Genomic DNA, 13,782 nt, shown 5'->3' with positions numbered 1-13,782 from the left:
TGGTTTTGTTTTTTTCTCAGGAAACAAGAAGAAAAACTAAATTGAAGGGAACATTTCCATTGTTGATGACTTGCTGTTACACAAATCTGACTCCCAGACAGCAGCTGGCTTTGATGCATGTATGAGTATTCAGTGCCCCTCTTTTTCCTGCCTCTGCTTTCTCCTTCAACAGGCACAAAATACTCCAGTGAGCAGTGAAAGCTACTGTGTGGTCACCAGACCTAAACTAAACTGAAATGGGGAAAACCAAACACAAACAATCAAAAATAAAATAAAGGAGTAAACTCATCATGCATTAATTTAGGTAAGACAGAAATCCAAACTTACTGACCACATGCCAACAAAGACATTAATTTTCACTGAAGTCATGAAGCCTCCGATTCAATTACGTATTACACAAAAAGACTGCCTCATGAAAATGGAAAAAAAAAGTATCATTTTTTATTCTTGTCTGAGACCTGCTTGTATATGTATTCACATGAGAACTCATTTACCTGCTACCTCTGACACCACTGTCTAAAACATATTTTTCTTTTATTCCACAAATCACAAAAGCTTTGCAAGTCAGTTTCTGGTAACACATCTTTCTTCAAATTCCCTGATGAAATTTTATCTCCGTTTGCCATTTCTGTAGGCAGTGTGATGCCAAGTTCTATAGCGTAGAGCAATACTATTAATTCTTAAGTTTTAAGTCAGAGAAAGCAGCATACTTTTCAAGTCTATGATAAAAAAGAAGGCAATGTCAGATTAAAACTGTCACGTAAAGGATTACAGAAATAACAATGTACGATTAAAACGCAATGACAATGAAATCTAATCTACTCTGAATCTTCAGCTTTTTCCCTGCTTGTGTAGTATAATAGGAAAACTGAAAACACATATCCCACCCCAGAGACACATACACCACTTTGAATCTAATAACTATGTCCATTTGTAAAAAATAAGTGTAATTTAATTCTGAAAAGTAAGAAGTACAATTGACACTTGACTATGTAAGCACTCCATTAAGTTGTGCATCATCCTGGGGTCTACACCCACCTCAAAAAGCACCTTAGTAGCAGCTGCTTACTCACAGCTCACTCTACGCACGGAAAAGGCAAAGTGGAACCCTCACCTTGGATATAGGTCAGAACAGAAAGTGCAGTCTGCTGGCCAGTGCCTAGGGCAGGTGTGGACAAGGGCCACCCGGCCGCTTTCAGACTGAGACCCACGCCAGCAGTTCAGAGTCTTTATGAGGCGAGAAAGTAGAGCAGAAGCTAAGAGAGTACATCTTTTAAGCAGGATATTTAGGAGCCTCTGCAATCCTTTTACCAGACACACAAATGCAACCTGGCTGCCTTTTTTTTTCTTCCCCCTCCCTTCTCCACTCTAAAAATACCAAGCCTTCTCCTGAACTAGTTGGAAAGGACTTGTGAAGGGGTGGAGTAAGGGAAATCAGTGCAGCAAGTCACCTTTCAGCCACCTATGACATCAGCCTGCTGCCCTGATTCCTTCATTAATACCTTTGAGCTGAAAACAATGGGCCTGCCATTAAGCACCACACAGTTCGAGATAAGAAAGCCCTAAGCAGATAATAATCGGTGCATTTAGCTGGATTTCAAACATTCAGCTGCTTAATCATTTCTTCCTCACTGCATGCTACCCAAACACACGGGGAATGCTTTGGATGCCTTGGGCTAAGGAAGAAGGAGCTGGGGTGTGGGGAAGAGAGGAGAGAACAGAGCCACAGGATGGGGATTGGGGGAGAAAGAGGGATTTCATTGGCAATCCTCTCCCTGGGAAATGAAAACATTTCTTAATTGCCATTAGGGAAATAGGTTAAATACAGGCTTGGTAAGCTGCTAAGGGCTGGCTAACAGATTAGAGTGGATGGCTGTTGAAGTACACTCATTTCCATTATATGACAGCGCAGGGAATTTTTATTTTCTTAATAGACTTCAAAGACTGTTCCTGTCAGGCACTGGGTGTGAGACTGCTAGTTAGATTTTAACTAGTCACCTTCCAGCTGACAAAACGAGGGCCAGTTCTTTGGCCCTGAAGTGACTGCTTTTCTGCTTCATCCAAGGAAACAGAAACTATAGGACATGCTGATGAGGGAGGTATTGTAACATCTGCCTGCTTTGCTCACACAAAATGACAATAAGTAATCACAGAGTCAGAGAAACGAAACACATGATGCAGCATACCTGCCACACCAGAAAAGGAGGGGTAAAGAAATCTCGGGATCCCCAAACATTACGCAGACTCACAGGCTGAGGTGGGGCTTAACAGCACTCACCTCTGAAGCCTTGGGGCTCATGTGAGTGGGAGTGTGGGCAACTTAGGAAACTCAAATGCTACCCCTTGCCTGCCAATATCTTCAAAGCCCTCTCCTTCCCACAATCACCCAAACCACCTCCTTCCTGTGGGTGCTCTCTCTCTTCACCTGTGTGTTATTCAAAAGCCCCATCTCTAGCCTACAAAAGAGGATAGTAAAGAAAGTTTCCAGCAACCTGAGTAGAAGCAAACAGAAATAAAATTTCCCTCTAAATGGGCACCGTCTTACTCATCCACAAAACTAAAAGGCAGCTCCAAGTAGCACTGCACTGCAAAGCTGAGACACCATCCTGTAATCCTTCGTCATGCAAAATTCCCTGAGGCATGAGTGGGAGTTTTATCTGAGCAAGGTCTGAGTTTTTTTAAGGAAAGCCTTTGTTCTGGGGCTCCCTGAAGCCACTATCCTGAACGATGCAAACGATCATGGATTGGCAGGTGAAGGCAACAGGGGGTCATTTGAAGAACAAGTTTCTTGCAGCAGTGCTGGTTTAAAGCAATTGCTGCCACCCCTTTCTTTCTACCTGCAGACACATTTACCTTCCCCCACCTCAGTCTCCCCCAATGATAAAGACAGAAGCGTTTGTACAGCTGTGTGCAAAGAACTGTTCTGGCTGTAAACTACCCTGGCTCAGCGCTCTTCCACAAGGTTTAGCTTACGCTCATAAACAACTCCAAGGCAGGGAATGCTATGACCACGATTTAATAAACAAGGAAGAGGGACGCAAAGACTATGGCCAAGGCTGCAAGCATTCTAAGCCACTGCTGACTGTTCACCCAGAAGGGCCTATGTCAATCTCTGAGACTCTAACAACCGGACTGCATCCAAGTCACCTACCAGCAACTGGTTTGTCTTTGACACCCAAACGCTACCCAGGAATTGTCCAAAAGAGTGTTGGTTCAGTCAGGTCCACACTGCTTGCAACCATCCCAATCAAAATTGCTAGCAACCATTACCACCAGTTAGTGGTATAGATTTCCAGTGTCTAGGGCTCCTACGTCCAGTAGGCTAGCATCATTAATCCAGAGGCTCAGAGACTGATTGTTAAAGGTATTTTGTCTCCTTGGGGAACGGAGAATAGCCTAGAGTGATCTCCACCAGCTTTTGATATGTCCAGTATGTATCTGTCTACATCACTGGACATCTTAATGCATTTTAAAGTCTGGGGCCAAGTGTCGGTTTCATCTGACTAACCGTAAACTTCGTTGTAGGTGTCTGAAAGAGACTGATAAATGTGTTCTCAGTGTTGGCTGTTTTTCTTCATGGGCAGTAAAGGGAGCTCTGAGAGAACTGACTCACATTTAGGCATGTGAGGCTGGGTGAAAAATAAGCCACTCCAGCTCCCTGCTCAGAATCACACTAGAGACAACGGGAGACCATGAAATTCTGTCTAGATGTTCTCTCTTCTGAGCCAATACGCTTGCCACAAGGTGATACTTAAAGCATCCTTGCCTGTGTATACAGACAGGTACAACATCACTGTGGAAGAGCAACCACACTGATACCAATTGCTGTTGAAGCGCCTCTGTTAACACAGATTCAGCCAGCAAGGGCAGAAAGCCCATTCATTTACATACCACTAGCTGGTGTTTTTCACTTGGCTAGAAATTCTATGCACTTCATTTGCATGGAGTGTATTTCCCAGGAGTGGACTGGATATTGGTCTGGAATCAACAAGAAAAGGAAAACTCAGCACTTTCCTTGGTTTTTGCTTCCTTTCACTACCTTTCACTCATAAATGTTTGCCTGCTTCCCATGCACATAAAGTACCTGTGAATTGACATAAATCATTGGGCTATGAATAGGTATTCTTCCTGGATGATCCCAGAGGTGATCCTAAGTTAAAGCTTTTGGAAGAGCACTCAGCCAGGGTAGTTCACAGCCCAGCAGTTGCTTGATCCATTTTACACACAGCTGTACAAATGCTTGTGTCATTATCATTGGGGAAGATTGGAGTGGGGGAAGGTAAATGGATCAGCAGGTAGGAAAAGGAGGATGTTCCCAACTAGGGAAGCAAGGTTTATTTTTAAACAAGCAAGGTATGCTTATTTTAAAGAGCTTGGGACAGATCATTTGCCAATCATTTCAGGTCAGAAGTTTTTATGCATGTTTTTCCTATGACCACACATTTAGCCACAGCCAATCCAAGCTAGCCACAACATTGCCAGAAAGACAACTGGATAACACAAGTGTGCTTTTGCATGGTGGCTGCACATGATATCCTTAGCAGCTGAATGTAGCCATGCAGCAGTGGCAATGCTGTGAGTTTGCCAAGCTGAGAATGTGCCTTTTGTATGAACTTCTGTAATAACACTGAAATCTCTTTTTTTAAAAAAAATATATATAATACACTGTTTATTTATGCTGTGTCTCCTTTTTTTTGGTAGCGAGGGAAATAACAGAGGTGTCTACTGTTATTTCAGCGTTCTTCACAAGACTATTTATTTTCCAGCATAGGTAGAGCTCAAGACTGTGCACCCTTTAAACTATTCACATCTGGACATGCAGACTGAGAGTGTGCCTTTTCAAACACATGGCTATACTACAGTTCAGCTTTTTTAGCAAACAGCATGCATTTATTCTTGTTGAAGACCATCTGAGTACCTCTGAAAGGAACCGCATCCTAAGGCAGCACAATCCTGGTTCCCAATTAAGAAAAATAGATGCTGTCTTAAATGTCAGTTATTGTGGTTTTTTCTGTCACCAAGGAAAGGAGAGGTACTATGTTGAAGTACTAGTACAGTGGCAAAGACGTGGACACACTGTGCTTAATATCAAGTACTTTCCTTGACAACATAAGTAACATACAGATAAATTGGCTCTTTCTGCAAGTTATGACAAGTCCAATTACTCTGAATCCTATTTTTTGTTTAAGGCACCCAAATTCTCATTCTATAAACCCTCTAGCATGTGTATTCCTGTAACAGAACAAATTCCTTTTCCCTACCCATTGCATAACCATTTCTACAGTATTTAAATACAGAAATAATTACCTATATTAATGAATAGTCTTCAGAGTACGATAATGACATCAGTTGTTTATCCTTTGATGACATAAAATTAACAAGGTCAGTGGAAGCAGCACTTTGTGGTAAGCATGGAGACTATTGCTGCAAAACAGGGCTCTTGATACTGAATATAACTACAGATTTTTTTTCAAAGTTAATCATTACAATTCTTTTTCCTTACATCTTGCATATCTAAAAAGAGTATCTCTATATCTCTATTACAATATCACAATCTACTAGAAGAAAAATTAACCACATCAGCCATTCCAGAATCCCCCACATTATGAATTACATCTCAAAACACTCTTGGGAAACTAAAAACACTTTGAGGAATCCCAGACAAACAGTTGGACATAAGTCTACTTATATAATTACGTAAATATGTTGTGCTGGGAAATCAGTTGCTTGTAAATTAACTATTAAGGACAGATCATTTTTCATCAAGACGCTACTTGCATCCAGTAGCTTTATACCAAAGTAAAATGAGGAATAAATGGACCATATTCTACAAAGGGTGAAAATAATCTTCTCAGTTACACTAGAGCAGCTCCACTGCAGCCTAGTATAGCCACAATATCAAGAAACTGGAACTAGATAAAGTCATGGAGAAATAAAACAAAATTTTAAATATTTGTATTTTAAATAAATAATAATAAAGTGAGCTACATTTGTGTGGTGTTTCTGCACTCCTGAATGCCTTTAAATCAAGATTAGATGGCTTCGTAAACACAAGCTTTAGCACATTCGTTTAGGACATGAGATTTGTGCAGGAATTACTGGGTGAATTTCTATAACTGATGTTCTGCTGAAGGCAAAACTACCTGATCATAACAAATTTAGACTTTTAATTCCATAAACCTAGGCATGTGACCCACCGTTACTTATGATGTGACAAAAGATGTCCCTCAACTATTTATTAGAAAAATAAAATTAATTTTAAAGACTATTAAATGAGCTTTTCATTATCCAAGTACAATTTTTTTGCTGTCACCCTTCCCTTCCACCTTTTATTTGAAACACAAATGCACAAGTCTGTCTCAAGAGGAGACCAAATTAATGTGGGACTGACTTTGCGCATGAAAGGAAACAAGCCTGAATTCCTATAAACCTTTCAAACTTTCATTCCACCTCCCTTCCCAGTTTGCATGGAGGAGTCTATTTTACAACTTTATCCATGTAATGGTCCTGCAGACTGCTTCTTCATGCCAAAATTTCTCTTTGAAGTTTGCTCTCCCATTAGCGTTTCAGTGTAGGTATTCAAACTGATCGCGCAAACACAGCAGAACTCCAGAACTGTCCACGTTCCGTCGAATACAGTTGTTTCATGTTGCCTGTGATTTACAGTCTTAATTAGTGCTCAGAAGAAGAGCAGCACATCTTTGGTGGAGCGTCCCCCCTCTGCACACATGCAAACCCCTCCTCCCTTTTTTTTCTTTTTTTTTTTTTTCTGGTACAAACCAGTGCTCCCAGGGTTTTGTTGGACATTGTGCAGGATGGCTTTGCCAAGCAGAATGGAACACACTTAATACTTTTCCTTTATAACCTTTGCAATAAATCAGCTACCACTCCACTTGCACGAGAACGGCCATTAGTGTCCTGTCCCCTCCCCCAACACTTCCCGAATTTTAAACAAAGTAGGAATAAACTGAAGCTGAGCAGAGCCAGTGAGCCCAGTAAATCAGTTTAATGAGAGCTGAATCAGTCGTATAAAGCCCACTACTGAACAAATAAAGTGGACAGGAGAAGCTGAGCTTCCCATAGAGGTACTGGGGATGGGGAAGCATGAAAACAGTGCTCACAGACTTGATCTTCAGCAGTGATGTATGTCTGTTGTGAACACTCTGTTCTTTAAAATCACATTTGCTGCAGCTTGCTGCTGCAATTCATTGTTTAGATTTGACTGTTTCCTCTGCTGTTTGTGGTTTTGTTCCTCCATGTTTTCCCACAGACGCGGAGTTTTCAGTTTACCCATTTTCACCACTTATCTCCTCTGAGATTCACTTTAACTTTGATTTATCCTTCTCAGGTTTTCCCCATTTCCTCATTTACTGTCAGTGAACACATATGCACATATATATACATACTACTGTTCCATTCAAAAGCTGGAAAGCAAATAATCCTGTACTTGCATGAATGCAGAGTATTAAAGAAACCACATCAATTTTCATATATGATGCCATGTAGATTCTGGGCATTCATCATTAAAAACACCTTCTCAGAAGTGTAAACCACGCTTGCCCCACACAAAACAAACCAAACAAACCCAGAACCAAACCAATACACATCGGTCCAAACATTTCTTCAAATCAGAGGCAGTAATTTGTGCAAATGGGGCCAAGTATGGATTTTCTTGGTCAAAGGAGACAAGGAGGCCTTTTACCTCCCACACATCAGTGCATCTCAGTGACATAGGTTCTCCTTGTTCGCTCAGTTTCATGCACTCAGGAGAAGCAGCTCGTAAGGTGTACCAATGAGCAAAATCAGAAATTATCTCACTTACAATGCAGTAAGACAACCTTATCTTATCCCTGGTGCCCCAGCCATGGCTATAACTCTTTTCTACTTGAAATGGTCATCTCTATTCAAAATTAAGGGCAGAAATATGGATCAACTTTTCTCTTCTGCCTTCCTGCCTCCCCCAGAAAGAGCAACCTGAGCCCACTTGTGAGATCCTGCTATCATATAAATCCAACATTTGGACCAAGATGAAATCTTGTAGTACTTATTTGTAAATTAGGTCCTGTTTCCAGAGCATTACTATCTTCACTGTGAGCCTAGCAGAAGAGCAGAATTTGATTAATCTCTCTGAAGCACTTAAGCACCATACAGCCATACTTTTAATCCTGCCAGGATGGTCAGTGAGATGCAATAGAGCATCCTGTGCTGCTTCTCTGCCAGTGCATCAATTTCTCAGATGCACTATTGCCTGCTCTTCTGGAAGACCTGAAAAATTTGAATGTCTACTGAATTTTCAGACTCGTCAATAAGAAAACGTATTATTAGTGGCACACCATCACCATCTCCGTGATTTCTGGGAAAAGACAACTAATTAGAACTGTTAAACAGAAAGACAGACAGAGTCTACATTGCATCCTCTTGCCCGCTGCTTTCTCATTTCTCAATACAAAGGAGAGAAAAGGACACACCTGGAGCTGCCAGCCTGGCCTTGGAGATGGGAAACCTCTGCTGACACAGCAGAGGCTTTTCTGTACAGTTAAGGGAAGCAAGCACTCCTTAAGAGTTTATGAGCACAATAGTTAATGATGTTAAGATCTATTTATCAGATGAGGTGAGGAACAGAATGCATTTATTAAAGCCAGTTTGGAGACCCTGCTTATCTACCATTGGCTTGCACTTGTGCAAGACCAGTGTTGTGAGCTCTGAAGAATTCTACTGTGAGCCTTACGAGACAGGCTTTTTTTAAAGACTTGTATTAAAAAAATCTTGTCATTTTGTGGGAATCTCAGCCTTCATGAGAAACTGAAATCTAATAGCATCAAACCCAGAAGCCTAATTAAAGAACTCAAAATATTACTTTTGTAATCTGTGATTTTTAAGCCAACTTTATGACCTTAGAGTCTGACTTACCGTTCTTGGAAGCTGGGGCTTGATTACATTAGAAGTGATAATCTAAAGACCCTATACACTCTGCACTGATTTAATTTTTTTTTTTGTCTTGGCTTTTCTGCAGGTAAAAAAAAAAATCTGTCTTGATATCCTAATTCATACCAAACTCTTTTCTCCAACCTCTAGACCAATGCTTTGCTCTTCATTACACTTAGCAACTCCCTTCTAGAGAAACCTGTGCTTTTCTGACAATGCACTGTCTGCTGTTCTCAAACCAGAAACAAATGATAAAAAATTGGATACAAAGCAACTGATACTAACATACAAGCAGCTTCAAGCATCTCTTCTGCAAAAGCACACTGAAGAACTTGATATATAACACGCTAATTAGGACCAACTCAATTTTTCTTTCAGTCCCTGCTGTTCTCTCTTTTTCTTCTGTACTATGTGTATTTAAACTACCTGGGGTGCCCTATGGATCCAGATATCCCAACAATCTGAGTAGTTAAGGAAAACAAACAAGAAAATGTAAAGCCCTTAGCACAGCTAATTCACTCTTCATTCTAAATGGTTACATCTATCTCTAATCTTTGTAAAAAGAGCAAAGAAATGTACTGTATTCTAAGTAGAATAATAGTACAATCCATAAATTATAGTTTCAAAGAGTTTGGGAAAGAGAAGATTTCACTGGAAGGCAGCTGAAGGTTGTTCTTTTCTTTCTCCTTTCATCAAAACTTTGCAGGCATCTGTAAAACAGGAATCTAAAAATGATTTATTGTAATAGAACATCATTCCGGTCATAGCCACCAATGGGCCACATCCAAAGCCCTCTGTAATGACAGTCTCCCTGTTGATTTCATGGTTTTGGATTGAGACCAATGTTTGTGCATTTCTTTCAAGTAGCAAATTTTCCAAATAAGCCAGGGTTTATTTGGAAATATTCCAAGGGCTACGTGACACTTTCAAGAGTTTATATTCATCCAAGTGACTTTTAGGAGCCAGTTCTCTGTTTTTTTTTGCATGGAAAAAGCTTGAGGGAGGAGAGGAGAAAAAGACAAGCACTGCATGACTCTGTCTAGGCTTTTCTAGATTCTTCTTTGGGAGGTGCCCCCTAGGTCTGGTGGCACAGGCAGGGCAGGTGGCATCACACCATCCCAGCTCTTCCTGTCATTCTTTCCTGAGAAGCAACCACAACCTAGTGAAGTAGAGGTGCCCAGGGGTGGTTATGAGGGAGTGAGTTACACTGCCTTCCCTCAACTTTTTTAGGATTTGGGACTTGGCCAGTGCTAAATTTGCATCACATGTCAAGAATGGGGCAGGTGGGAGTTTGCCTGCCATGGGGTGTCCCTCAGGTGGCAGGAACCCACCATCCTGCTGTCCTTACTGCCTACAGGCCTATGTAGGGACTGACCAGCATCAGGGACATCGGTTTAGTATGGTGATCCTGAACTATCAGCACAGCTCCTTGAGCACCGTACTTCTCCAGAACTGCAAGTCGTGCACTCTTCCAGTTGGCTTTTGGTGCCCAACTTTTGAGAAGGGCTTGAGTGGCTTAGGCTGGACTGGTCCTATGGCTGCTGCAGCTCACATGGTAGGCTGGACCAGCCATCTACATTGCAAAATGCTGTGTCTCAGCACAGAAAAACTCTTATAACTGCATTTTGATCAGTATCTCCTTCTTCACTAGAAATAAGGACCATCACATGCCTCACTGTTTTCAGAAGAAACGTAAAGGGCTGAAGTCATTACCTTTGCCTTCCCACAACAATATCAAAGCAATACTGTTAACATTAAAATTATGTGAAAAATTCCTTGATAGACCTCCAGGATCTACCCAACCACCATTCAGTACCAGAGTGCTTACACGCTTACAGGTATATAATTAACACAGCTTGAACTGCTCAGTACAAATGTTAAGCAGCCTGAAAATTCATAGTTTTACAGTAGTACTTCTGCACAGATGGAGAAGTACCATGATTTGTTACAGCAGAAGCCTGATATAGAATAGCAGTGAAGACAACCTTTTTATTTATTACATCACTAACTTCTGTACTGTTTTTCCTTCAATGAACACAGAAAGTTATTGCGGCCCCTCAGTGCTGGAAGAGTTTTCAGGTGGTCTTTAGGGTCAACAATGTTTTCAGTTAGTTAGATGCTTAACCTGCCTTGAAATCGAAGTTTTGTTAGTATGGTAGGGACTATATTTTGACTCTTTAGCAGCTTTTTATAGTATTCACTTAAGAAACTTTCTGCCAAAAAGCCAGGCCAAAAAGCTCTGCTGCATATGGAGCTAGATCTACCAAATTTATATGAGCTATTCTGAGCAGAAAATACCATATCCATATAAAAATAAAAAGTCCCAATTCAACACGAGCTGTTGTATAGACCTGCTCTTATTCACTTTGCGATTTTGACTGCCTCTTGCAAGCACTACTGTGAAAACTCAAAAGCACTTTTTCAAATGAAAGAAAATCAAAGTATCTAGTGTCAGCAAGCCTTGTAAAGTCCATACATGTTTACACTTGGCATCAGATTACACACATTTGACTTCTTGATTTAGTGTGCGCACTTGTGTTTTCCCTTCTTTTGTCAGAAATAAAATACAGCTATTCTTAAGAAAGTCTTTGTTTTTAAAAGGACCTAATTTGTACTGTATGTTAGGAGAGTTCACTTTTTGCCCCACCCAGAAAGAGAAAAGCCTGATCCAAATACAGGGGTGGGAAAAGCAAAACTCAAGAGGCTTATTTGGGTAACGAGGATGTCTGTTTGCAAGACATAAAAAAGAGAAAGACAGAGAGAGGACACAAACAGTGGAGTCCTTGGAAAGGTTTGTTTTGGTTTTTTTTTGCTGCATCTAAAAAGTGATTCTGCTGAAATCTTACTCGGAACATCGCCTGAGTAAAAAAGAGAAACAGTTCTTAAATTATTTTGTACTTTCCACGTATAGAGGAACAGTCAGAACTGTATGGGGTTTTACGCCTTCTTAGTAGTTAGCTGGTAAACAGCGTAGCTACCAGTCTTTCCATAGGAAAAACAATGTTCTGTGGATAATAATACCATTACTGCCTGAGCTTCAGGGGTAAAGAAAGACTTCACATAAATAATATGTGGCATCTGACCATCTGTTAAGTAACAGAAGACTGATAAGTAATAAAAATAATAAAAAAAGGAACATTAGAGGAGAGTCAGGAATTGGAGAACAGCCATGCACAACTGAAAGTGTACAAGTTGACCTTCCTCTTATTTCTGTGATACTCCAAGAAGAGTATTACGTTAAAAATATATGAAACGGCAGGGTTTTTAATTTGTACACTGTGTGTTAAGAGGCCATCAAGTGGAACATTGGTGCATAAGTGGTTGCAGAATCAAACTCAGAAAGATAGCAGTAGCCACAACAAAGTGAATAACTAGGCGAGACCTGAAATTTTCAACATGTTTTTATGGATATTTATATGCAGGAAAAGGAAATTCATACAAATGCAGAAACCAGGTCAAATAAAAACACTTGCATTATTTCCAAGCTAATTCTGACATTACTCTTGCATTGATCATTATGTAAACAAAAAGCAAGTAAAATCAAACATTATTTGCACCTGTTAATAATTTGAGGGAAAACCATAATCCAAACCATTTTTTCCAAATGTAACAAAGCAGGTTTGCCTCAAAACATGGCTTTATGCCTTCCACACACAGCCAACCTAAGATCGGCCCAAAATAAACCATTTATGAGCAAGCAAGCAAAAAACCACTGTTATGAATCTTACTATCTCTCTAAATTGCCTGTCTGACAAATGTGTATGCTTAACTTTGCTGCCATGGGAAATTCTATTGAATGTTGGCAGAATCAAAGCCTTACTTACGTCCTGCCTGTGCATATTAATCCAGAGGGGGGAATAAAATAATAAAATAATGTTTTATACATGTAATACCCTGAATCTTTTTCTAAAGCATGGTAACCCCACAGCATTTCTCATACATTTCCTGCGGTACCTCACATAGAAATAAATAGTACTTCTTATACATAGCTTCTTTCATAAATCTATCACGGCTCAGTATCAAATTAACAATGACAGAGAAATATATACTTTCTTACTTATGTGACACTTAACATTGCAGGTTGTGCTGTTCAGAGCTACTGTGAGTGCATGAAAAAAATTCAGGCTCACATAAAACTTCCCTGACAATGTTGCAAGTGATAAGCTATAAATCACCTTTGTGTGATTTTTGTGTGTGCTGTGAAATTGTCGATAGCTTAAACATTTGCATTAATTCATGATGCTGCTGAAATCTCATTACTGAAAATTAAAATCGTGGTCTCAATACAAAGCCAAGTTAAAACCATATTTTTCCCAGTTGCAGTTTTGACATTTGTTCAGAGACAGAACCTAGGACCAAATTTGTATGAGAGGACATTGACACGATGTGAATACATTACTTGCAGAAACCCATGGAAAAGAAAACTTTGGACTTCTGTTTTCCACTGAGATGTGTAATACCCTCCTGGGATTTGGTATGAGGCAGCATCTTGGGACCTCTATGTTCAATCTCCAAAACTATTATTTAGGCTACCACTATTATTTAGGCTACCACAACAAACAGCAACCTTTTATGCCTTCTCAGGAGTTCTTTTTGTGTTGGTAGAAATCTCTGCTCAGGCTTTCACCCCTATGCTGGGGAAAGCCACAGCTTTGTTATTCATTGCTCCTTCCTCTTCTAAGAGATTTTTGAACTAGTAGTATAGAATAGCATGCAAACAGCTTGTACAAGCACAGAAACCACATTTTAGATTATATATATTAGGGTTCATTTTAATGAGTTTCAAAGAATTTTTCCCATCCATTTTATTAGATTTTGGAAAATAAACTGTGTGACATACTCATGAAATCCAAAATA

General features: G+C 40.1%; 1 protein-coding gene across 2 annotated transcripts in view; it reads right to left on the bottom strand.

Moving 5' to 3' along the window:
* The window catches only part of LOC138717805 (PR domain zinc finger protein 1-like), a 99,853-nt gene that overhangs the window by 62,610 nt on the left and 23,461 nt on the right, over nt 1–13,782 (bottom strand). The window contains exon 1 of one of the 2 annotated variants that reach the window (XM_069851656.1): nt 1,115–1,169. The exons of the other annotated variant lie outside the window; for it this stretch is intronic. The gene's annotated coding sequence lies outside the window, so the exon portion shown is untranslated. Of the gene's footprint in view, nt 1–1,114; nt 1,170–13,782 lie in introns of those variants that run through there. 2 annotated transcript variants of the gene reach the window in all.

The sequence above is a fragment of the Phaenicophaeus curvirostris genome, chromosome 2, assembly GCF_032191515.1.
Source record: "Phaenicophaeus curvirostris isolate KB17595 chromosome 2, BPBGC_Pcur_1.0, whole genome shotgun sequence".
NCBI classification, from domain to species: Eukaryota; Metazoa; Chordata; class Aves; order Cuculiformes; family Cuculidae; genus Phaenicophaeus; species Phaenicophaeus curvirostris.
The sequence above is the reverse complement of the archived record's forward strand: the minus strand, read 5'-3'. Positions and strand labels throughout refer to the sequence as shown.